A 25,712-nucleotide genomic window follows, 5' to 3' on the forward strand; every position below is an offset into this window, starting at 1 on the left:
AATGGAATGGGGAGAAATTAATGATAACAAAGCAGTTTAGTAATGTAAACTAATGACAGAGTTGTAAGAAACCAGACAACAAGAAGGAAGCAAATAATGAGAACCACAAAGAATCAATTATGGATAAAACTGGTAAGATAAGGAAAAATAAAAGCAACAAGAATTGTTCAACAAATAACTCCTTTCAATATGAAATGCACAACAAGACTCACAACAAAGTACTGCATCATATTGACATTTCACAATTTCAATCACTATTTTTCCTTATATCACCGCGTGAGCCTTACATTTAGTTTTCAAAATCATTTTTCCCAAAATAGCTACACGCGTTTTAGTCCACCTTATCACACCGCGTGGCTTCAAGTAGTTCCCCTACTAGCATCACGCGTATCAAGCCCGCCTTATCTCACCGCATGCGTATCAACCCCTAGACTTATACCACTACATGGGTATCAATTTCACTACATAATCACAACTCGCACCACAAGTGTCCATATGCCACAACTTGCAAAATGAATCAACAATACCACTGTTTCCTCAACAAATAACCCATGGCTCAACCACAATATGGACAAGAATCTCAACAATAGCAAAATGAATGTCAATTGCTCCACAAGAAAGATATTTCAACAATTAACAACTTCACCTCAATGTAATAACGACTTTTATAATTTCAACACCAATAACTCAACAAGAAGATATTCTATGAAATAACAACTTCAAGTAAACGTAATTCAACAATTTAAGAGGTAATAAGACAATAAGGAAGGCAATAACAACAACTAAAGCATATAAGAGCAAATAACAAATAAGAGGTAGAACTAGTGTTAACAAGGTAAAATAGGGCATGAAAGGGTAGGTTAACACATGTAAGAGTAGATTAACAATGAAGGATATAACATGTTATGACAATTTAATTAAATGAATTAAAAGAGTATAAATAACCTAAACCGGTCAATTACCACATATAGCCCGCGTACCCACTCGTCACCTTGCGTACACGGCTTTCACATAATAAAAATTGCACAAACAACCCAAATCTTAAGGGTTAGTTCCCCACACAACGTTAGGCAAGATACTTACCTCAACTAGGCCAACTCAACCATCGAAAATAGCTTTTCCCCTAAATTGCTCCTCCACACGGCTCAAATCTAACCAAAAGTGACTTAATATCATCAAACAATGCAAAGGAAAATAATTACAATAAATAAAGCTTTGATCTTTACAAAATTTCCAAAAAGTCAACAAAAGTTAACCCCGGGCCCGCCCAGTCAAAACCCGTGTCCAAGGGTAGATTTTTCCTACCCATAACTCCACGAGTCCATATATGTGTTTTCCTTCAAAATTTGAGTCCAAATCGACTCTCAAAACTCAAATTCTCACTTTTCAAAACTTAGGCAAAATTTCTCAAGTTTTTACTTTGATTCACATAAATATGATGTTAAATATAACATATAATCATGAAATATAGGTGGTAATAGAGTAGAATCACTTACCCAATATTTGTAAATGAAAACCCCTCTCCAAATCGACTCTTACCGCATCTAGGGTTCTAAAATATGAAAATGAGACTAAAATCCCGACTTTCTAACCTTTTGTTCAGTTGCAAGTGTCACAATTTCTAACCTTATGTGGGAAGTCACAAATGCAACATGGGTTTCACAATTTCGAAGCCTACTTCCCTCGCAAAAGCGACAAAAATCTCACAAATGCAAAACTACCAAAACCTAGGTCAACTTCGCAATTGCGACCCAAGCATCACAATTACGATACCTATGATCCCCCTTCTAAGGTCGCATTTATGATTCTAGTGTTTGCAATTGCGACACCAGAGGCATCAGCGTACCAGCAGTTTAGATTCAGTCAAAAACCATTCTGAAACTCATCCGAGTCATCGAGACTCCAAACCAAACGCCCACACAAGTCTAAAAATAAGATACGGACTGGCTTGCCCGATCAAACCACAAAAATAACATCTACAACTACGAATCGGAGACCAAAACTCATAAATTTCAAAGTAAAGTTCAAGAACCTCTAGAATTGCAAACAAGTGTCTGAATCCTATCAAATCAACTCCACATGACACCAAATTTTGCAGAAAAGTTCTAAATAACATAATAGACCTATTTCAAGTCCCAAAACAAAATTCCAAACCGAATAGCCAAAAGTCAACCTATGGTCAAACTTCTAAACCTCAAATTGTTAATATTCGGCATAACAACAAAAATTAACCTACGGACTTCCGAATTCGGTTTCGGACATACGCCCAAGTCAAAAATAACGATGCAAAGCTATCAGAGTCATAAAAATACCGTTCTGGGGTCCCTTTCACAAAAGTCAAAGTTTGGTCAACATAATCAACTTAGGCTTTTAACCCAAAAATCAAAGTGTCTAAATTAACCCAAAACCTTCACAGAACGAAACCAATCAACCCCGTAAGTCATAAAACAAAAATTACACATGTGTGAAGCATCAAAAGGGAAAACGGGGCTCGAATACACAAAACGAACAGTCGGGTCGCTGCATTCTCCCCCATTTAAAACTAACGTTCATCCTCGAACATGAATAAAGACATACTTGAAGTGACAAAAAGGCGAGGATAACAACTCCACTTGTCGTTCTCAGTCTCCCAGGTCACCTCCTCGGACGGATGACTCCTCCATTAAACCTTCACTGAAGCATTATTCTTTGATTTCAACTTCCAGACATGTCCGTCCAAGATAGCCACCGACTCCTCAATATAAGTCAAATTCTTGTCCAATTGGACTGAGCTGAAGTCCAAAGTATGGGACGGATAACCATAATACTTCTGGGGAATAGAAAAATGGAACACCAGGTGAACTGCCGATAAGCTAGGTGGCAATGCATGCTTGTAGGACAGCTCACCAACTCTCTCAAGGATCTCAAAAGGGCCGATCTACCTAGGGCTCAACTTGCCCTTCTTCTCGAACCTCATCATACCATTCATAGGTTCAACCCGGAGCAAAACCCTCCCTCCAACCATAAATGCTACATCACAAACCTTCTGATCAACGTAACGCTTTTGCCTAGACTACGCTGTACGAAGCCGATCCTGAATAATCTTAACTTTCTCAAAGGCCTCTCGAACCAAATCGGTGCCCAACAAGCTAGCCTCTCTCAGTACGAACCAACCAACTTGAGAATGGCACTGTCTCCCATATAGGGCCTCATAAGGAGTTATATGAATACTCTATTGGTAGCTGTTGTTGTAGGCGAACTCTACAATTGGCAATAAATGATCCCAACAACCCCCGAAATCCATAACACAGGAACAAAGCATATCCTATAATATCTTAATAGTGCGCTCGGACTATCCATCTATTTGGGGGTGAAATATTGTAATCAACTCAATCCGTGTGCCTAACACGCGCTACGCAGCTCTCCAAAACTGTGATGTGAATTGCGTACCTCGATCGAAGTTAATGGATACTGGCACACCATGGAGACTAACAATCTCACGGACATAGATATGAGCTAGCTGCCTTAAAGAATAGGTGGTCACCACCGTAATGAAATGAGCCGACTTGATCAACCTGTCCACAATCACCCATACAACGTCAAATTTCTTCAAAGTCCGTGGGAGCCCAACAACGAAGTTCATGGTAACACGCTCCCACTTTCACTCAGGAATCTCAAGTCTATGAAGCAAGCCTCTTGGCCTCTGATGCTCATACTTCGCCTGCTGACAATTTAGGCATCGATACACATACACCACTATGTATTTATTTATTCTCCTCCACCAATAGTGCTGCCACAAATCTTGACACATCTTTGCGGCACCCGAATGAATGGATTATCACGAACTATGGGCCTCCTCAAGGATCAACTCATGTAATCCATCAATATTTGGCACACATACTGGCCCTACATCTACAACACATTGTCATATTCGATTGAAAGCTTCTTTGCATCGCCATTCTGTACCGTATCATTAAGTACAAGCAAATGGGGTCATCATACAGACGCTCTCTGATGCGCTCATATAAAGTACATTGAGAAAACACGCAAGCAAGAATCCGACCGGGCTCTAAAACATCCAGTCTCACAAACTGATTAGCCAAGGCCTAAATATCTATGGTTAATGGCCTCTCTGCTACTTGTAGCTACACCAAACTGCCCAAACTCTCCGCCTTTCTACTCAAGGCATTGGCCAGCACGTTGGTCTCCCGGTATGATACAGAATAATGATATCATAGTCTTTAAGCAACTCCAACCATCTTCGCAGCCTAAAATTAAGATCTTTTTGCTTGAATACATGCTAGAGACTCCAGTGGTCGGTATAGACCTGACATGGAACACCGTACAAGCAGTGCCTCCAAATCTTCAATGCATGAACAATAGCTACCAATTCGAAGTCGTGCACCAGATAATTCTTCTCAAGGACCTTCAACTACCGAGATGCATGGCAATCACCCTACTGTCTTGCATCAACACCACGCCAAGCCCAATAAGTGATGCATCATAATACATAGTGTAAGACCCTGAACCCGTAGGAAACACCAACAGTTGGACTATCGTCAAAGTAGTCTTCAGGTTTTGAAAGCTCGCCTCATACTCCTCGGACCATCTAAAAGGAGCACTCTTCTGGGTCAATCTACTCATAGGTGCAACAATGGATGAGATACCCTCTTTAAAACGGTGATAATACCCGGCCAAACCAAGGAAGCTCTAAATCTCAATAGCTGAAAGTGGTCAGGGCCAACTCTGAAGTGCTTTAATCTTCTTCGGATCTAACCTTGATCCCCTAACTAGAAACCACATGACCCAAAAATGCCACCAAATCAAGCCAGAATTAACACTTTGAAAATTTTACATATAACATCTTCTTTCTCAAGGTCTGGAGCACGATTCTCAGATGCTGCTCATGATCCTCCCGACTGCGAGAGTAGACCAAGATGTCATCAATAAACACAATGATGAAGGAATCAAAATATGGCTGAAATACACTATTCATTAGGTGCATAAATGATGTTGGAGAATTGGTCAGCCTAAATGACATCACAAGAAACTTGTAGTGACCATACCGAGTCCTAAAAGTAGTTTTCGGAATATCCAGATCCCGAATCTTCAGCTGATGATACCTGACCTCAAATCAATCTTTGAGAACACTCTAGCACATTGTATCTGGTTAAATAAGTCATAAATACGTAGTAATGGGTACTTGTTTGTCACGATCCAAACCTATGGGCCGCAACGAGCACTCGGTACCTTACTTAACCGAGTACTAACATAACATATTTTTCTTATTGTACTTTCGTTGGAAAATAGGCCAAACGGGTTGTCATGGGCTAACCAGAATAAACATAGAGGAATATTCAATATAGGACGACCCCAACCTGATATAAAAACTTATACATGTGATATACGGGCCTATAAGGCCAATATGATCATTTGTAAACTCAAAACATAGGCCGGAAAGGCCATACAAGAATTCTTATACATGACATCTATCTACAAGTCTCTAAGAGTACATACTTATCACAAAGGTCGGGGCAGGGCTCCGCCATATCAAACAATACACGTCTAAATCATACTGACCAAACAAGCAACTCCAGAGCAAATGGAGCGCACCTACATCTTCCGCTGATCTAATTGCCTACTCTGAGGACTCTCGACCTATCTATCGGAACCTGCGGGCATGAAACGCAGCATCCTCGGGCAAAAGGGACGTCAGTACGAATAATGTATCGAGTATATAAGGCACATAAATAAGTACATAACAGACATGGAAAAGATATAGAGTACATGACTCAACCTGTAAGTCGGGATAACTCTGTAAATCATGAAATAATAATAGTGTCATGCATATGCTTATGAATGACATATCGTGTATCGGTACATGTTTCATAACATCATCGGCCTCTGAGGGTATCCCATTATATCATCTCGACCACTGTGGGTAAAATCATCAACGTATACCAGCTGATCGGGTGGTGGTGCGTATATAACGTCATAACCTTTCCCATATCCCATATACATATATATACATATATATACGCGTATATAACGCCATCTGGTCATGGGTCAATGTGCATGTATAAATGTATGAAATGCATATGAAATACGTTAATAAAATCTCTCAGTACTTCATAAGACCTTTATATCTCTGATTAATATCATGGAATAAATTTTACCAACTTATGTATTTTTGAGACCCATGAACAGAAGATAAAATAATGTGACACGTGGGGAATCAAGAACATAAGCATCTCTAATATTTCTATGAATAGAGTCATGTATGAAAATTGTGCATTTTCTCATTTCGTTTGTGTCGTATGGATCGTGCCAAAAGAAATAAGGAATAGCCTTAACATACCTTGAGTAGGAAAAAATTCGTATGATATCTTTGAAAAAGGTTGCACCGCAAAATTTTACGTTGCAACGGTTTTAACAATTCTCGTTCGAATTGTTTGGTTGCAAGAAGTTTGGTTGAAATCTTGTAAGAATTGCTTGAAGATCCTGTCTTGCATAAGACTTACGTTTGAGACAAATGTTTGTAACGTACAAACACTCACGTTTTTTGAATGCACATAGAAATGGATTTGTGACTTTATTGAATTGGAGAAATCTTCTAAAGCTTTTTACTAAAGAACGTTACCCCTTTTATATACTTTGTGAATTTAGAGCTTTTTATGGCTTAGCCAAGAATTTCTTTCAAAGTGACACCTAGCAAGGTTATCTAAGAGTCACTTAAAGACTCTTATGTTGCTGCCATGTTTTGGGAGGATATCCTTATCCAATAATTAACCATTAATCCTCTTACTTAATTGTTAATCTCCCATTATCAAATAATTCACATAACTAGGAATTATCTCCAACTACTTAAAATACTACCCACTTTTAATACCCTCTGTACACCTTACTATCATGGTCATGTGGTACCTTGTATGTCACTAGTCCATAAATACTGGGTATTTTAGCTCGGGCCGTATTTTAGTCCAACCTGACAAACTTTGACGAAATTCATTTTTTTCAATTTACTTACCCTCTCACCTTCACGAATTTACTCATCACTTATTTGAAATAGCATAATACTTATAATCCCAAAATAATCTCATTCCCAAACTTACACCGATTAACTTACGACGAAACTTTAACGTACAAAAACATGGGGTGTAACATCATTCCCCCCCTTGGAACATTCGTCCTCGAATGTTGACTGATGCACTTATCATTATCATAGCCTATAGTCCTTGTGAGTACTTTAGTACTCTCCTTGCCATCTTAGGCAGTTGTTCTCTGAATAAATCCAAAGTCTAGGGTATTCCCACCTGTAGGTCTCTTTCTTACACTACGGCCTGTGGTCGGGATTCTTCCAATCTCGTAACTCTTGCTACCTTCTGTCATGTAGCTTGTACGACTTTTTCCTTGTAAGTACGCCTATGCAACTCTTCTTCTTCTTTTTTTTCCTCCAACTTTTACCCAATCTCTAGGCTTCACTTCGTAAACATATACAGAGCTTGATAAGATGTCCCTCTAGGCATCTATGGATACACCGAAATTCTTCGTTCGGTACTTTGTTGAACTCACGAATATTGCTATACCTTATTTCGTTTATCCATCCGTATGACTTTACTGTACCTAGGTAGGTCATATTATGCCATAACCCTTACCTCGATTTATCGTTACTGAGGGCTGCTACGGAACTCCAGGTTACTTTCATTGCTTATCCCATATGTATAAATCTAAGTCATTTAAAGCTTCCTCATTATTGTTCATCTTATGAATGGTGGCCTAATCTTATCTCATACTTTGTGACTTTTGTCCATCCATTGTTAATTCACCTCAATATTAATTTACAATATACTACTGATAACTTGAAACTTCTTACGTCATACCTTGCCACTAGGGCTTACATTGCATTGAGGAATATTTGAAGTGATTTTCCTGATCCACTTAGGGGTGATACTGTACATCAATAACCGTATTTTATAGCATCCCAATGCAATTCACTTACGTGGGTATTTTAATCTCTTACAATCCATGAAATCCTCTTCAAATCTTTACTCACTCGAAGGCCTAAACATCATCCTTTATCCATCACAATTACACCCCCATTGTACTATCAGGGCAGTATTCCATCTCTTTCAAACGCTATTAGTCTTAGACTCCCTTGTGTTTATTCAGGCTATACTAAACTTGCTATAATATAGAGAGATCATTAGCTCTTTTATTTTCACGGGCTAAATCCCGAGAACTTACTTGTTTCTCGTCACCTCCTCATTCGCCCTTTCTTATCCTTATTCCTGTCTTTCTAAAACCTTATTGCATTACCATACTTTAGCTTGCGTCCTACGTATATCTATTTATACTACTCGCAACCTTCCTTCAACTTGCTTGCATCATAGATTTCCTTGTGTTATTCTGGAGTTCAAGCGCGACATCACATCGTCTCTAACTCCTCTTTACTTTCTTAATTAGCCTCCTCGATACCTGGAAACCATAGGCTGGAAGACATGCCACTGACGACGCCGCTATCATTCTTGGATACTGAATCCCCATGCTTTTAACTTTATATCCCAAGTATGGACTATTCATAACCTCATACATTTGAGTATCGCTTACGTTGTTCACCTTTACCTTACTTACCTTAAAATCTTGCATCACGTCTTGTATCTCTTTCATGACCTTCCTTCCACATAGGAATAATTCACATCCATAACTTGAGGCTTTATTATAATACTTGCACCTCTGGTGTATACATAATCCGGTGAGAGCTTCATAATAACTTCTTATGAGGTTGGTACTTTTCTAAACGACTTTATCGTAGGGCCGTTATAGAATATGGTTATTGTACTATCTCTCTTGCACCTCTGATATTAAGAGTGATTCTGCAGTGTTCTTAATCACGATGTCCATAATTTCATGGGTCCAATAATCAAACTCTTGATTTATTTGGGTGATGTAATTCTTTATTTTCCTCTTCCTTCTGATCCGCCTTCATGTAGGCTCCAACTATCTTCCGATATGTGGCTCCTGGGATTAGTTATTACCTTATCCTTTCATGGGCGCTATAGACTATCCATGACATAATCTTCTATCAATTCCATCCTTTGTCTATGCCGTGGGCTCAATTCCTTTTTTTTACTCATACCAGAGTCTTTTACGGCTGATCATTAATCGAATAATTCCTTTCGTTCTATTTGAACTTTCTTCAGATGTAAGCAATTGCTTCTCCTGCTCTTTTTGCCCCCTTTTTGCATGCATACTTAGCTTATCTGAGTTCTCACGCATGCCGAAATGTTTTTTTTTGTGCAACTCATATGGTCTCGAATATTACTTTTGGTTTTACTCCTCGCTCATTAGCCATGGTAGGTGCCACTTTCTTTTGGAGTGCATACAATTTTGTAGTGAGACTATTGTTACACAACCATTTCCTCCTTAGGTTACTGAGCTTAGGTTGAAGACTTCTTCCTTACTTCCTCAATTAGTCTTTCATTGTAGTATTTAGGGAGGATCCTCTGACTCTTGTAAAGCTGTGAGCTTATTACATTGTACACTTGATGGACCTTTTGATGTTCTTCCTTTCCTATAATTATCTGTAGTTATTTACTTCCACCCCCTTGTGCTTGTAGGGTTGCTTCTGAACTTGATATTTTGACTGACTTCCCAGTGGCACTCTCTTTTATTTCCGTAACACTCATATGGTACCTTTAACTATCCCAACTCCTATCTAAATATTTCTCAATGATCACAATGTCATAACTGCGAGGCTGAATTTACTATATTGGGTTTTACTATGTTTATCTTACACGATCTGCTGACTCGTCTGTAAACTCCTATTTAGCCATCACTAGGCTCTTCCTGATCAATTACTAACTACTCGTTGGTACATTCTCATATCCATATTTCGCATAATCTTTCTTGGGTTATTTCTTTTGTCTTAACTTACTATTTATCAAAAACATCCCGGGCAGGGACCCATACTTCCTTTCCTTGACATCGTGTTTGCATAGTGTTCTTGATTCGTAGCATATATGTAGGCTTTGAATAAATGCAATCTCGTCCCTTTTCTCCATCCACTGACTCTTCTCGTTGCTTAACATTATTTCTCTACTAGGGACGGGAGCCATATTAAGATAATATTTATCCTTTCCAGGCTTCCAATGCCTATCTTTGTAATACTCATATCTAATTGTACTATTTTAGAGTGCACCATCTGGATGTCTTATAAGGAGATATATCGGCACATTATCCTTCGGAAATGTCAACTAACGCAAATAATCCATCCACTATTTTGGGTTACTCTAACCCCAGTCGGATCCTGATACCCGTCCTTCTCTTATACCATATATTATAGCTCCTATAGGGCATAACTGAGATCAGTGTAGCCAATGGTACATACCTCTGTTACTGTTGAAGATAACTCAAAAGGCTTATATTTCTCTACCTGAGTTGTAAATACTGTTATTCTTCATTAACTGGGCGCCTCGTACCCTTATTCATCTTTCTTCTTTTACTTGTTGAAACTTATACCTTCTGATTCTTTCATTGCTTTTTACCATAAGAGTGGATATGCATTCTTGCCTTAGGGATCCTTATCAAGAAGCTTACACATCTTAGTATATACATGATCTGCTAAATACCTCATCTTTATCCATCATAAGCATGAGGCAAAAATTGAGTTCCTCTGACTCAACTCTTCCATAGCTATATCCCTTACCAATCGTCTTTCTGGATGTAGGAATCATCGTATTATGAATAAGATAGAGTTTAGAAAATTGAGTTCTTACAACTGGTCTCTACCACACGATCTAGAGTAAGAAGAAAGAGTGACAATCCTAAATGCCTTGTAGCCTCATGCTTATAAGTCTGGTGCACTACACACCCATAAACAAGACTCTACTAGACACGGCTCGTAGACTCTCTAGGACAGAACTACTCTGATACCACTTTTGTCACGACCTAAACCTATGGGCCGCAACGAGCAATCGGTACCTTACTTAACCGAGTACGAATATAACATATTTTTCTTATTGTACTTTCGTTGGCAAATGGGCCAACCGGCCGTCATGGGCTAACCAGAATAAACATAGAGGAATACTCAATATAGGATGACCCCAACCTGATATAAAAACTTATACATGTGATATACGGGCCTATAAGGCCAACATGATCATTTGTAAACTCAAAACATAGGCCGGCAAGGCCATAAAAGCATTCGTATACATGACATCTGTCTACAAGACTCTAAGAATACATACTTATCACAAAGGTCGGGGCAGGGCCCCGACATACCAAACAATACACGTCTAAATCATACTGACAAAACAAGCAACACCAGAGCAAATGGAGCGCACTAACATCTTCCGCTGATCTGATGGCCTACTTGGAGGACTCTCGACCTGTCTATCGGAACCTGCAGGCAAGAAACACAGCGTCCCCAGGCAAAAGGGACGTCAGTACGAATAATGTACCGAGTATGTAAGGCACATAAATAAGTACATAACAGACATGAAAGAAATATAGAGTAAATGACTCAACCTGTAAGTCGGGATAACTCTGTAAATCATGAAATAATTATAGTGTCATGCATATGCGTATGAATCACATATCGTGTATAGGTATATGTTTCATAACATCATCAGCCTCTGAGGGCATCCCATCATATCATCTCGACCACTGTGGCCAAAATCATCAACGTATACCAGCTTATTAGGTGGTGGTGCGTATATAACGCCATAACCTTTCCCATATCCCATATACATATATATATGCGTATATAACGCCATCTGGTCATGGGTCAATGTGCATGTATAAATGCATGAAATGCATATGAAATACACTAATAAAATCTCTCAGTACGTCATAAGACCATTATATCTCTGATTAATATCATGAAATAAACTTTACCAACTTACGTCTTTTTGAGACCCATGAAATAAACTTTACCAACTTAAGCATCTCTAATATTTCTATGAATAGAGTCATGTATGGAAATTGTGCATTTTCTCGTTTCGTTTGTATCGTATGGATCATGCCAAAAGAAATAGGGGATAGCCTTAATATACCTGGAGTAGGGTAAAATCCGTATGATATTTTTAGAAAAGATTGCACCGTACTCCTTTAGAACCGCAATATTTTACGTTGCTACGGTTCTAACAATTCTCTTTGGAATTGTTTGGTTGCAAGAAGTTTGGTTGAAATCTTGTAAGAATTGCTTGAAGATCCTATCTTGCATAAGACATACATTTGAGACAAATGTTTGTAACGTACAAACACTCACATTTTTTGAATGCACATAGAAATGGATTTGTGACTTTATTGAATTGGAGAAATCTTCTAAAGCTTTTTACTAAAGAACGTTACCCCTTTTATATACTTTGTGAATTTAGAGCTTTTTATGGCTTAGCCAAGAATTTCTTTCAAAGTGACACCTAGCAAGGTTATCTAAGAGTCACTTAAAGACTCTTATGTTGCTGCCACGTTTTGGGAGGATATCCTTATCCAATAATTAACCATTAATCCTCTTACTTAATTGTTAATCTCCCATTATCAAATAATTCACATAACTAGGAATTATCTCCAACTACTTAAAATACTACCAACTTTTAATACCCTCTGTACACCTTACTATCATGGTCATGTGATACCTTGTATGGCCCTAGTCTATAAATACCGGGTATTTTAGCTTGGGCTGTATTTTATCCCAACCTGACAAACTTTGACGAAATTCATTTTTTTCGATTTACTTACCCTCTCACCTTCACGAATTTACTCATCACTTATTTGAAATAGCATAATACTTATAATCCCAAAATAATCTCAATCCCAAACTTACACCGATTAACTTATGACGAAACTTTAACACTGACATCTCTCACAGAGGCTATATCTGGGAAGTCTCTCACTATCGAAACTGACTCAACAATAGGAGTATCAACACTGACATCTCTCACAGAGGCTAGATATGCATCACACTCATTCTCAGCCATCTATTGAGCCTTTAGAAAGGATACAGCCCTGCTATGAATATAATTCAATGTACCGTTCGACTCTAACTGCAGCAAACCTAGCATAACCAGTGTCACAATCTTCGCATGACAGTTCAGAATAGCATGATAGGGAGACAACTATTTCATGTCCCAGATCACATCAAAGTCTACTATATGGAGTAGCAATAGAGCAACTCTTGTCTTGAAACCACCAATAACGACTAAACACGACCTATACATATAGTCCATAATAATAGAATCTTCCACATGCGTGGGCACATACATAGAAGAACTCAAAGAATCACGAGATATATCCATATACAGAGCAAAGTAAGATGACACATATGATTAAGTGGATCTCGGATCAAATAAAACTGATGCATCCTTATGACAAACCCGAATCATATATATGATGACTGCGTCTGATGTGACTGCTTCTATCATACCCAAAAAAGCATAGAATCTAGCTTGGCCTCTCCCTCTAGGGCGACCTCTACCCGCCTGACCCCCACTCCTAGCTGGCTATGCAGGTGGAGTGGTAACTAGAGCAACAACCATGGCAGGTGAAGTCTATGGATAAGATGGAATCAGAGGAGCTTGAGTGGTCTCTGGAGGTGCACCTCTCCTGAGTTTGTGGCAGTCCCTAACCATATGTCAGGTATAACCACACTTAAAGCAAGCTCTCGGTGGGCGTGGTTGCTAAAATCGGCCCTGGCCTGGTCGGCTAGATCGACTGCTAAAAGCATTTAGTGCAGGATGTGTACTTGATAGTGGTTGAGCATACTTTGCAACTTGAGACCTCGGAATACACGGAGTACCACTAGAAGCTAGAATTGCTGAATGAACTGGACGGCTCACATAGCCTCTACCATGATGGGCTGCAGCTGGGACGCGGGAACCACTATATCTTCCAGAATCTCGAGACCTCTTGGCCTCCCTATCCTCTCTCTCATGGCCCTACATACCCTCCAACCTCCATGCAATCTCTACCAGCTGCTCATATAGAGTATCTGTCTCCAACTCTCGAGCCATGCTGAATCTAATATCATAGTTGAGCCCCTCAATAAATCGGCAGACTCGCTCTTTGATTGTAGAAACAAGGGTAGGCGCATGTTTGAACAACTCACTAAATCTGATGGCGTACTTTGACACTGTCATAGTACACTGGCATAGTTGTTTAAACTTCGTGTGCCATGCATCCCGAAGGGTTTGGGGAACAAACTTTCTCAAGAACATCTCTGAAAATCGAGTCCATATGACTGAAGCTGCATCAGCTGGGCTACCCTCATCGTAAGCCTCTCACCACTGATACACTGCTCCTCACAGCTGGAATGTAGTAAAAATAACTCTTCTCGTCTCCATAATACTATGGTGCGGAGAATACGGTTGTACTTCTCTATAAAACCTCGTGCATCCTCTGTGGCTAGGTCGTTGTAAGTAGGAGGATGATACTTCTTGAACCTCCCAAGTCTTAGTTACTCCTCCTCAGATGCCACTTTCCTAAAATCGGGCTTAACCGAAACAACTGGATGTGCTGGCATAACCTCCGGGACCTGATCGACATAGACCCACAAATCTGGAGTACGGGCTGCGGGAGTATGAGCTCCTCCCCCAGCCTGAGATGTGGCTGGTTCAAGTGGAATCAACCCCGCCTGAGATAGAATACCGAACATGCTCAAAAGTTATGCTAGGGTTTCCTAATGTGCAGGGGTGACAACACGCGCCTCGGGTGCCTGTCCGCCAACCGGAGCTACTAGTGGCTCCTCAGTCGCTGCTCGGGCAGGTGCTCTAGCTACACTATGTGCCTCTCATGTGCCTCTGCCTCTGCCCCGACCTCGGCCTCTCGCAGCTCCAGCGGTGCGTGTCCTCACCATCTGTGGGAGAATAGAAAATCAAAGATTCAGATTTCGAAGTCAACCAATTCGCACGATAAGGACTCAAAAAAATGGAATTCTTCTAACAGTTTTGTAGCCTCTCGAATATAAGTACAGATGTCTCTGTACCAATCCTCAAGACTCTACTAACCCTGTTTAAACTATTAAACTATCATAATAAATCTCAATATCACAGCTGACAAATAATTCCCAAAATCTAGTGAAACTGAGTCATAAGCTCTATAGAATATTCTAAAACGTCAACAACAACACTATCTGATAAAGGAAATAACATAAATGGGAAGATAATGGAAGGTGGCTCCGAAACTTGCGGGCGTTGGGAATGTATGCCTTGAAGTCTCCCGAAAGCAGCTAACAATCAATCTCTAACATCCAACACCGGTAGACATACCTGAATCTGCACAAAAGATGTGTAAAAGCGTAGTGTGACTACTCCACAATGGAACACAGTAAGAATCAAGCCAAACCTTAGTATTGTAGTGACGAGGCCAGGTCCAGAAATGTACTAGGACAAGATAAGCAGAGTAAAAATATTATAACGTGAAGTAATGGAAAGCAATGAAATGAATGATAACAAAGCAGTTTGTTAATGTAAATTAATGACAGAATTGTAAGAAACAAGGCAAAAAGAAGGAAGCAAATAATGAGAACCACAAATAATCAATTACAGACAAAACTAGTAAGACAAGGAAAATAAAAGCAACAAGAACTGATCAACCAATAACTCTTTTCAATATGAAATGTACAACAAGAATCACAACTGAGGTACTGCCTTGTATTCACAATTTCAATTACAATATTTACTTCTACCATCGCATGAGCCTTATATTTAGTTTTAAAAATCATTTTTTTACGAAATAGCTACACGTGTTTTAACCCACCTTATTACACCGCGTGGTTTCAAGTAGTTCCCCTATTATCAACACGCGTATCAAGCCCACTTTATCGCACCGCATGCATATCAACTCCTAGCCTTCTATCATCGCATGCGTATCAAGGTCACAACATAATCACAACTCACACCACTAGTGCCCATATTCCACAACTTGCCAAAAGAATCAACAATACCAATGTTTACATAACAAATAGCCCATGGCTCAACCACAATGTGTACAAAAATCTCAACAACAACAAAATGAATGTTAGTTGCTCCACAAAAAAGATATATCAACAATTAACAACTTCACCTCAATGTGATAACGACGTTTACAATTTCAACACCAATAACTCAGCAAGAAGATATTCCATGAAATAATAACTTCAAGTAAAAGTAATTCAACAATTTAAGAGTTAACAAGACAATAAGGGAGGCAATAACTTCAACTAAAGCATATAAGAGAAAATAACAAATAAGAGGTAGAGCTAGTGTTAACAAGGTCAAATAGCGCATGTAAGGGTAGGTTAACACATGTAAGAGTAGATTAACAATGAGGGATATAACATGTTATGGTAATTCAATTAAAGTCATGGAAAGAGTGTAAATAACCTAAACCGGTCAATTACCACATATAGCCCATGTACCACTCGTCACCTTGCGTATACGGCTTCTACATAACACAAATGGCACAAACAACCCAAATCATAAGAGGTAGTTTCCCCCACATAAAGATAGGCAAGATACCTACCTCAACTAGGCCAACTCAACCCTCGAAAATAGCTTTTCCCCTAAAATTCACCTTCAAACGTCTAAATTCTAACCAAAAGTGACTTAATACCATCAAATAATGCAAGGGGAAACAATTACAATAGCTAAAGCTTTGATCTTTATAAAATTCCCAAAAAGTCAACAAAAGTTAACCCCAGGCCCGCCCGATCAAAACCCGTGTCCAAGGGTAGATTCCACCTACCCATAATCCCACGAGTCCATATATGTGGTTTGTTTCAAAATTCGAGTCCAAATCGACTCTCAAAACTCAAATTCTCATTTTTCAAAACTTAGGCCAAATTTCTCAAATTTTTACTTTGATTCACATAAATTTGATGTTAAATCTAACATATAATCATGAAATATAGGTGGAAATTGATTAGAATCACTTACTCAATGTTTGTAGATGAAAATCCCCTCTCCAAATTGCCTCCTACCGAGTCTAGGATTATAAAATATGAAAATGAGACTAAAATCCCGACTTTCAAACCTTTTGTTCAGTTGGAGGCATGGCAATTGCGAAGGATGCCTCACAAATACTGCACTGACAGCCTATGTGGGAAGTTGCAAATGCGACATGGGCTTTTCAGTTCCGAAGCCTGCTTCCCTCGCAAAAGCCACAAAAATATCGCAAATGCGAAACTACCCCTACCAAGGTCAACTTTGCAATTGTGACCCAGGCATCACAATTGCAATACCTGTGATTTGCCTGCTAAGGTCACAATTGCGATGATGGTGTTCACAATAGTGACATCAGAGGCATCAACACACCAGCAATTCAGATTCTGTCCAAAACCATTCCGCAACGCGTCTGAAACTCATTTGAGCCCTCGGGGATCCAAATGAAACATCCACACAAGTCTAAAAAATCATACAAACTCGCTCGCACGATCAAAACACAAAAATAACATGTAGAACTACAAATCGGACACAAAAATGCATGAATTTAAAAGTAAAGTTCAAGAACCTCTAGAATTGCAACTAGGCTTGCGAATCCTATAAAATCAACTCCAAGTAGCACCAAATTTTGCAGTCAAGTTCTAAAAAGCATAACAGACCTATTTCAATTCCCAAAACCAAATTCTGAACCCGATAGCCAAAAGTCAACCTACGGTCAAACTTCTAAACCTTACATTGTCAATTTTCGACAAAACAACTCAAATTAACCTACGGACTTCCGAATTTGGTTCCGTGCATACGCCCAAGTCCAAAATAACGATACAAATCTATCAAAGCCATTGAAACACCGTTTAGGGGTCAGTTTCACAAAAGTCAATGCTTGGTCAACATAATTAACTTAGGCTTTTAAGCCAAAACTTAAAGGGTCCAAAACAACCCAAAAACTTTACGGAACGAAACCAATCAACCCTTGTAAGTTATAAAATCAAAATTACACATGTGTGATGCATCAAAAGGGGAAACGAGGCTCAATTACACAAAACGACTAGTCGACTCGTTACAAATACTAACAAACGGCACGACATCACCCTTCGTGCTTTTACTCTCATCCTCACAACATAATATAATAACTAGCACGGAGACACCGTTCATGCATATCCTATATTTATCTCAGGCATGGTAACATCCTTCATGCAACGATATCAATATATAAAGAAAGCACGAAAACACCCTACGTGCATAATCACTTTCCCTCACAAGCACGAAAATACCCTTCGTGCAATTCACTCTTCCTCACCAAGCGTCACATATAACACAGTACCAAGAAATGTGGGAAGCATAAACAACATCAAGGATAAATATTTGAACATAACACGCCATATGAGAATTTACCAACACCTTGGCACCATATAACAAATCAATAATTCAATAATCTTAACGCCTAATATCTCAAAAATCTTAACACAGATAATGACATGGATAAGATAAATCAAAGATTACACAATCTATATAGACCATGGAAGACATAATACATAAAGCAACATGGTAGAAATAAAGTTAACCTTGTATATTTGTCGCCCCAAACACATAGATCACGTAGCAAATATACTTAATTACACTGTAATTCCCTAAAATAAAGGTTAACCAAGATACTTACCTCTTTTTAGAATAAGATCAATAATCCAATATGGCTTTTTCTTTAGAACAAGCCTCCAAACCACCCTGAATCTAGTCAAATATTACTTAAATAAGTCAAAACAAGCATTAGGAACTACACTAGTATCAAAAAGGTTCGATATGTATCATATTTGAAAAAGTCAACCCAGGCGCACGTGGTTGAAATCTGAAATTAAGACCAAATTTCGATTACCCATTCACCCACGAGTCCAAAATATGAAATTTGTTACGAGATCCGACCTCAAAATTATAAAATCCTAAATTTTTACTCTATGAAATATTATATTTAATAGTGAAAATACATGAAAACGTAATGAAAATTGATTAAAAACAAGTTAAAGTTAGTAACCTATGATGTTGGGAAGAAATGGCTTTCCAAAGTTGCCTCTATGTGGAGACTAGGTCTCAAAGATGGAGTAAACTGAGCTAAGTCCTGAAATCCCAACTGTAGGTATTGCAATTGTGATGTTCACAAAAGCGAACCACTGATCGAAAATGCGAACAATGCGAATAATTCTTGAGCCCCTCTGATGTCTCAAATGTGACATATTAATCGCAAATGCGGGCACTAGGGACCCTCGCAAATGCAAAATGAGCTCTGTAAAAGCGAAGCAGTCCCCTCCACAAAGTCGCTAATGCGACATGAGGCTCACAAATGCGATGTCCGACCACCTTGCTAAAGCGGCCAACCTTCGCAAGGCTGCCCTGCATCTATCCAGCACCACGAATGCGACCTCGCACTTGCAAATGCATGGTCTCCAATACCAGCAAATCCATCCTTGCCAATACAGTCCGTAGCTCGTTCGAAACTCATCCAAGCCCATACGGGCTCCAATCCAAACATCCACATAAGTATAATAACATCATACGAAATCGCTCGTAAGCTCAAATAATCTAAATATTTAAAATCAAGAACCAAGCACCAAAACTCAAAGAATTGCATATTTCAAACTTCAAAATTTTAACTTTTCACATTAAGCGCCGAAACAGCCTCGGGTCACCCGGAACCCAAATAAAACATGCGTACAAGTCCAAAATTAGCATACGAAGCTACCAGAATCGTCATAACATCGACCCGAGGTTGTTTACCAATAATTTTGACCGTGGTCAACTCTAGCCATTTTCAAGGTCAAAAAACAAGTTTTATTTAAAACATCACAGCTAGACTTTGCAGAAATCAACACAGATCATGTACGCAAGTCAAAAATCATCAAATAGCAATAAGAAAAGTCCCAAGTCATATAAAAGGGAAGCTAGTACTCAAAACACAGATTGGGTCATTACATTCTTCACCTCTAAAAGAAATATTCATCCTCGATGGGACATAGAAATGTACCTGTGCTGGTAAAAAATACGGATATCTACTCCTCATATCGGACTCGGACTCCCAAGTAGTCTCTTCAGTTGGCTGCCTCTCCAACACACTTTCAAAGAAGGATTATCCTTAGATCTCAGCTTTCTAACCAACTGATCTGAAATGTCCTCTAGTTGTTCCTCATAAATCAAATCCTCATCAAGATGCACTGCGCTGAAGTTAAAAACATGTGACCTATCTTCATGGTATGTTTGAAAATGAAAACATGAAATAGTGAATGTACCCCTACTAGGTTAGGAGGCAATGCAAGCCGATAAGCAACCTTTCAAACTCTCTCCAAGATCTTAAATGGGCCAATAAAACTCCGGCTCAATTTTCCCTTCTTCCCAAATTGCATCACGCCCTTCATATGCGAAACTCAGAGAAGAACCTTCTCACCCTTCATGTAAGTCACATCACGAACCTTCCTATCAGCATAACTCTTTTGTGTGGATGGTGTTGTACGAAGCCTTCCTGAATCAACACCTTCTCCAAAGCATCACTAACTAAATTTATGCCTATTAATCTAGCCTCACTGGGCTTAAACTATCTAACCAGAGAATGACATCGTCTGCCATATAAGACCTCATACAGAGCCATTTGGATACTAAGACTGATAGTTATTATTTTAGGAAAATTTCGCTAGAGGTAGAAACTAGTCCCTCGGACCTCCGAAAATGATAGTGCATGCCCTCTACATATCCTCCCAAATATAAATGGTCCGCTTGGACTAACCGCCCATTTGAGGGTGAAACACAGTATAAAACTCAACCTGTGTGCCAAACTCACGTTGTACAGCTCTCCAAAAGCGTGAAGTGAATTGCGTGCCACTATCTGAAATGATAGAAACGGGCACACCATGCAGGCAAATAATCTATCTGATGTAGATCTGAGAACACCGCTATGAAGGTTAGGAAGTCATCAGCGGGATGAAATGCGCGGACTTGATCAACTAGTCCATAATGGCCCAAAAAGCGTAATACTTCCTCAAGGTCCGTGGTAAGCCTACCATAATGTTTATAGTGAGGCGCTCCTACTTTCACTTCATTATCACCAAATGCTAGTCAAATCACCGGTTTTCTGATATTCATAATTCACCTATTGAATATTCAAACACCGAGATATATATCCAAAAATGTCTTTCTTCATCTTCCGCCACCAATAATGCTTATTCGAATCATGATACATCTTCGTGACACCTGGATGAATAGAATACTATGAACTATGAGCCTGACCAAGGATTAACTCTCTCAAACCATCAAATTTTGGAACACAAATCTGGCCCTGAAGTCGCATAACACCATCACTTTGAATCTTCTTGCACAATGTCTTTCAACACCGACAAGTGAGGATAATCGAACTGGCGAGCCTTGATGTGCTCTAACAAAGACGATTGCGCCACAAACAAGCAAGAAACCTACTAGGCTCCGAAATATCCAACCTCACGAACCTGTTAGCCAAAGCCTGGACATCTATGGCTAATGGTCTCTCTACTGTCGGTATAAACTTCAAGCTACCCATGCACTCCGCCTTCTTACTCAAGGCATCAGCCACCATATTACCCTTCCTAGGATGATACAATATTGTGATATCATAGTCTTTTAATAACACTAACCATCTTTGTTACCTCAAATTAAGATCCTATTTCTTGAATAGATGTTGGAGACTCTGATGATCAGTGTAGAACTCAAAATGCACGCCGTATAAGTAATGCCTCCAAATCTTGAGCATGTGCAAAATGGTTGCCAACTCCAAATCATTCACAAGGTAGTTCTTCTTATGGACCTTCAACTAACGATATGCGTAAACAATCACTCTACCATCGTGCATCAATACCACGCCACGTCTAATATGCAATGCATCACAATACAAATTGTAAGACCCCAAGCATGTAGGCAACACTAACATTGAGGATGCAGTCAAGACAGTTTTGAGCTTATGAAAGCTCTCCTCACACTTATCAGGCCATTTGAAAAGAGTGCCCTTCTGAGAAAACTTGGTTAATTGGGATAAGATAGATGAAAACCCCTCCATGAAACAGCGATAGTAGCCCGCCAAACCCAAGAAGCTCTGCATCTCTATAGATGAAGTAGGTCGAGGCCAATTCTCAAATGCCTCAATCTTATTGGGACCCACCTTGATACTATATGAAGATACAACTTGACCCAAGACGGAAACTATGTCCAACCAAAACACACACTTCAAAACATTGGCATATAGTTGATAATCTTTCAAAGTCTAAAGTACAATTTGTAGGTTCTGCTTATGCTCCTCTCTACTACGATATTCAACCATAAAATCATCAATGAAGTTAGTCACAAAGGAATCCAAGTAAGGCTTGAATACTCGGTTCATCAAATCTATGAATGCTACTGAGGCATGAGTCAAACCAAATGATATCACCAAGAACTAGTAATGATCATAGCAAGTCCTAAAAGCTATCTTAGGGACATCTGATGCCCTAATATTTACCTCACGGTAGCCAGATCTCAAATCAATCTTGAAAAATAACTTAGCACCTTGAAGCTGGTCAAATAGTTCATCAATCCTAGGCAACAGATACTTGCTCTTGATGGAAACCTTGCTCAACTACCAATAGTTAATGCACATCCTCATCGATATGTTCCTCTTCTTAATAAACAATACCAGCGCACCCCAAGGTGAAACACTCGATCTAATGAATTTCTTATCAACAAAAGCCAGTAACTGCTCTTTCAGTTTCTTCAACTCGACTGGAGCCATACGGTACGGTGTAATAGAAATGGTATAAGTGCCCGAAACCAAATAAATGCAAAAGTAAATATCCATATTGAGTGCCATACCAGCAAATCTGCAGGAACACCTCTAGAAACTCCGTCACAACAAGTACCGAATCCATAAGAGGAAACTCCCCACTAGAATCTCATATGTAAGACAAATACGCTAGACACCCCTTTTCAAAAGTAGGTTGAGCCTTCAAATACGAAACTGCCTTACTAGTGGAATGACTGAGAGCCCCCTTCCACTCTAATCTAGGTAACCCCGACATATATAACGTCACAGTCTTGGCATGACAATCCAAAATATTGTGATAGGGGGATAACTAATCCATACCAGGAAAACAAAAGATCCATTATAGTATCGAGACCATTAATAGTAATGACGCAAGACCGGCACACCCGAACTACTATGGAATGTTACACCCCATTTTTTATGTTGGAATGTGTCTTAAGTGAATCAATATAAGGCAGAGAGTTTACGGACCTTTACAAAGATAATGATGGGTTAAAATAAGTGTTAAGGAAGTATCGTGAGGGTTAGAGGCTAAGCAAATCAAAGATGTCGTAACCCGTACTCTTGGAGTAAAACTAAGAGTGCTTAATATTCTAAGGAGGTCGTATTTTAAGGTAATTGAATAATATAATATTCGTATGTTATGTTTTGAAGTTAAACAAGTTGTAAAACAAAAGTCGACAAAAGGTGTCGCAAGATACATTCATAATTTTACTGAAATTTTGGACTAATTTCACTGAGCATTTCTCTAAATATACTTGGATTTTAAGGGGTTATCCACCCACAAAATTTAAGATCTACTAGTCTAGTTTCGAACTAGTTAAACCGTTTACCAATGTGACATCAAAGTAGAGAGATATCCATGTTTTAGCAAGACTATGCAAGAAGCTCCATATGGGACCCACTTAGGAGGTGGTCGACCTACTTCATTTTAAAAATGATTTGGACAACTATTCTTGTTAATTTTCGAACTAATCAGACCCTATACTCCTACTAATCCTCATAAACAGATTCTAAAGGCTTAAGAGTGATTTCTAAGGTAAACCACCAAAATCTAACATCAAGAACCCCACAAAGGTAGCGGAAAGTTCTTCTATCATGTTGTTGTCTCATTAAGGGTTCTTTTGGTTGAATAAAGCTTCAGTGCACAGGTTACTCTTGCTGTGTAAGGTAAGATTTTCTTCTTTATACTTGTGCTTAAGCTTGTTCTATCTTGGTAGTGTTCGTTAGATACGAAATATTGGAAAAAACTCGAAAATAGGTTGAAGTAATTTTGTATTGTATTGAGGGTTGTTGTAAGCTAAGTATAGCTTGGATTTCGACTTGAAGCTACTGTAAGAGGTAAGTATATTGTTTTATTGCTTTTTCTTAAGTTTATCTTGATGCTTATCGAGTTAACTGGATGAGTTAGACATGAACTAGTGAATAAAGTTGCTGACTGCGGATAGTTGGATTTGTGAACTGTTTTCTTGTTATAAATATATGCTATAAGGATGAAATCATTGATGAATGACTTAATTATCATGATACAGATATATTTAAGTTAAAGTAAGAAGTCTATAAAGGGTGATATGGGGTATATGGGTTTCAATTAGAGCTTGCCATTTGTCGTAAACTAGTTGTGATTTGTTGTTGTTATATAGTGTCTTGTTATTGATATTTATGGATGCTAGACTGCTCTGGTTGTTGTTGTTGGTATATGTTACTGGAGGAGTCCCTTGTTACTAGGGATATGGTTCCCAAATTTACGTAAATGAGCTACTAGCTTAAGTTATGGACTTACCCTTTGCTTAGTAGTGATTAAGAATCTCCTTATTCTATTGTAGATTAAGCTGAGGACATGGTTAAGGTATGTTAAGGCTAAACCTTTAATTCATTTTTGCATGACCCTGTAACTAAACACGTTTGATAACATGGCATAAAGAGATGTTCGTGTTCCTGAATTTATGTACATTATTCTAGTCTCGTATGTTATAGTATTCTCCCATATCAGGACTTTATACTCAGTTAAGTATTGTCTTCTTCCAGTCAAGAGAGCATAGGGTCTATATGTATAGAGTATTACAGAATTCTCACCACCACCAAGCTATAATTGGTGGGAAGGCCCCTATTGGGCAACCTCAGATTAGGTGGTAAGTTTTATATTAAGCCTAGTATGTCGAATGCGTATTAACGAGCCTACTACGGCCGAGCGTGAAACGTACCAAGCCTAGTATGGCCGAGCACCTATGATCGAGCGTAATAAGATCGAGCAGTTACATGTACCGAGCTATATAGGGATAGAGAGCTATTTTACTTACTATATTGGGAGAGTTGAGTCAGTATCAGCGGGTAAGTATATTTTAAGATCATCTTTGACTCCCAGTTACTTTCACTTATTATATTATCATTTAAGTTTCAACTATTAGTTATTCTATTGCCTTAATACTTGATACATTATTTTGAACTGATGTCCCTTTTGCTGGGGATGCTGCATTTCATGTCTGCAGGTCCTGATACACAACCAAATTGACCTTCCCAGTAGATAGAGGCAGACATCAGCTTGATTGGTCAACTCCACTCCCCCGGAGTTACCAGGTCTATACTTCAATGTCCATTTTATATATACAGGTTTGATAGGTAGGTCGAGGCTCTGTCTTGACCATGATACAGTTCCAACAACAACAATGAACCCAATGAAATCCCACAGGTGGGGTCTTGGGAGTGCTCTAGAGGCTTGTAGACGAGTTCTGTTTAATTTATATGTCAGTATTATGGCCTTGCCAATCCAATGGACATGTTCAGTTTGGTATTACTAGTTGTAGATGTTCATGGCGGCCACGTCGGCCTTGATTAGTATTGTCAACTTGTAGGTAGGCCTCGTCAATCTAAGTTGAGTGTTATCCCTCAAGAGTTCATAGTTACAGAGTGGTTTGCTCAGGCCAAGTATGGCACCGGGTTTCGGCCACGGCTCGCCAAGTTTGGGACGTTACAGGAATCTCTAGCCTATGTAGATACCACAATAGGGACATCAA

This window comes from Nicotiana tabacum, chromosome 13 (genome assembly GCF_000715075.1).
Source record: "Nicotiana tabacum cultivar K326 chromosome 13, ASM71507v2, whole genome shotgun sequence".
Lineage (NCBI taxonomy): Eukaryota > Viridiplantae > Streptophyta > Magnoliopsida > Solanales > Solanaceae > Nicotiana > Nicotiana tabacum.